Genomic DNA, 2794 nt, shown 5'->3' with positions numbered 1-2794 from the left:
GAGAGAGAGAGAGAGAGAGAGAGAGAGAGAGAGAGAGAGAGAGAGAGAGAGCAATGCTTTATCTATCCATGCTGCCTAAATACATTGGGTAGCTACATTACACAGCATATTAATCAATCCATGTTCGGACATATAGAAAAACAAACTAATAAATACATTTTACCAAAACAAAACTAATATGTAGATTTAAAAGAAAATATAATGAAAAGTTGGTTAAAATAAATACAATAATAATAATAATAATAAAATAACTTAATGAATAAATAAGGTATGGGAATAAATAAGTTAAAACACACAAATCAACAGGTCTACATACTAAAAGAAATAAATAAAACAATGAATAATCTCAGAGCTACTTCCCATGCAGGTGATGACGTAAGATCCCCAGAGAATCCAAAATAATATCCCCCGCGAGATCCAAACCTGAGACCTCTCACGGTGAACTCTCTCTCTCTCTAAAGGTCACGCGGAATTTTCCTTAAGGAAAGGGACACATTTCTCATATATTTCCTTTTTTTTCCCTTTCCACTCCATCTGAGGTTATTACGCACAAATCTAACCGTTGGATCCAAGATCAGAACCATGCCACCGTAAATTAATAATATTACGATGGTAAATTGAAAGACAGAAATGATTACAAATCAATCTGAATTTGTGTATGAAATTTCTTGTTTGAATTGTCGAGCTTTATATATAGGTGATACAAAACAATTTCTGGGTGATAGCATGTATCATCATAGCAATGATATAAAAAGAAGGATCCAAATAAAACAACACAAGTGCAGCATGCAGCCAAAAACCAGGGCATTTTCGATTTTGATTATACAATAATTTTGTACAAAGAAAATAATGGATTCAAAAGGAAAATACTTGAGTCTATTTACATATCAGAAAGCATTATAGACCGAATTTTAAAACAGGGACAACAAATCTGAACCAACAATATGGAGAGATTATAAATCACTTTAAGAAAGATGTGGGTGAAAATTAATGTTAATATTTATAATCAACACTGATATGAATTTTAATAATAAAACAAATAATAATTTTAAACAGTTGAAATAAATTCACTGTTAAGGAAGGTTATAAATATTGTTATGATAGCAAGGTGCAATAGTGTTAATTTTATTATAATTAAAAGTTTTAATATTAATGAAATAGTGACAAAGTTGGTAATCAGGCATAAAATTCTAATTACATGACTTGTGGTTTTCGAAATGGCCGATTCAATTTTTACCATTTAACATATTATATTCAATTTGTGTTTTTTTTTTTTTAATTTTTTTTTTGTCTGCCTATGTATGGCGTTCACAAAATAAATTAGAAACCCTAGACAATGCTATTCAAATCCAACGTAACTGTGACTGTTATATAGTTGAATTTCCGCTCTTCCGACCCATACACATAAAAAAATTTTTAAAAAAGAAACTTTTCTATGCCTTTTTATTTTATATTTCCGGTTCTAATCAATTTACGAAGGTCAGGTTTATTTTTACTTACATTTTTTTTTCCAAAACTGTGCTCTATTTATGGAATATACCACAATTGTATATAGATTGATTTATTTTCAGATTTGGAATAACAAAATAATATTTTTATTTTTAAACTGAAAATCGTACCCAATGTAGTTAGTAGGCTAGAAAAAAATTTAATATCGAAAAAACTAGATTTGTTTCTACGACTCTCAAACATCATTTAGTTCTTATTTTCATAAAATGCATATATTTTGGATATATAGTATTTTACCTGTCCGGTTCAAACAAAATGTATTTGGCAGAAACCTGTGGCACGAGTACTCCATCAAAATAATTGGGACCAACTGACGTTGCGAACTGGGTCGGGTATATTTATATTATATCCAAAAAGCAATCGGTTTAATTTATAATAGAATATTATAAATTTATAATATAATATCAAACCACTATGCCATAATAATAGTATTGATATAATTTAACCCCATTGACTTAGCAATGTGATATAAAATACTTATTGATGAAGGAATTAGAAAGAAGGGGCTTAGTAATTGAACGAAAAGGTATGGACCGAACCTTTGTAAAAGGAATTAGAACCAAGGATATTAAATAAGATGTTTTTGAAATTTTCTTTTATTTTAAATTGCTTTTGCTGCAATCTCCTTGGATTTGGATAATATTGTGAGTAGTTACGAATTTATTTCGTGAACGCGATGCATTGACAGAAAAAACATATTCCCGTACATATTACATCACGTAATATCGATACTTGGTTTTTCTGAAAAATCGATTAGTATATAATAACCATTAAATACATCATGGCGATTGGAAGAATCACATACATTACATTATCTATAGTATAGTAAATATAGTATTTAAATAGACACCTTATAAAGTTATTTATATACTATATATACTTACAGAGAGAGCAATGTGCTGTAGAATGAAGAGGAAGGCGTAGATGAGTGACGGCGACATGGCCAGAATTGAGAGATGCTGGCTGAATTGCGGGAGATTTTATACCTCAACTGCCCAGTCCAGGTTGCGCTAAGTCAAGGCCAGCAGCTCGGTCATTATTTCTAATTAGAATCTAAATAAAGATCGTAGGAGGAAAGAACCAGATGTAAATACCTTTTCCTCGAACCACGTCTCATGCTAGAATTCAAAATATTCAAACTTATACAAAAACAAGATGTTCGAGAAACCTCAGTTCTACAAATATTTTTTCCCACCAACATTAGTTTTCTATTTCAAGTTTACTTTTGACAAAACATGAACATGAAAATTTTGAAAGAGGATGTGCTATACATATTATTAATCAA

General features: G+C 30.1%; 1 long non-coding RNA gene across 1 annotated transcript in view; it reads right to left on the bottom strand.

Moving 5' to 3' along the window:
- The window catches only part of LOC136796755 (uncharacterized), a 6659-nt gene extending 4079 nt beyond the window's left edge, over positions 1–2580 (bottom strand). Inside the window, exon 1 of the long non-coding RNA XR_010844496.1 lies at positions 2394–2580. This is a non-coding gene — a long non-coding RNA (uncharacterized lncRNA). The remainder of the gene's footprint in view (positions 1–2393) is intronic.
- Positions 2581–2794: the final 214 nt, after the last annotated feature.

This window comes from Halyomorpha halys, unplaced genomic scaffold (assembly GCF_000696795.3).
Source record: "Halyomorpha halys isolate HHAL.00 unplaced genomic scaffold, Hhal_1.1 Scaffold1961.1, whole genome shotgun sequence".
In the NCBI taxonomy this organism is placed as follows: Eukaryota; Metazoa; Arthropoda; class Insecta; order Hemiptera; family Pentatomidae; genus Halyomorpha; species Halyomorpha halys.
This window is presented reverse-complemented; position numbering and strand designations above follow the sequence as displayed.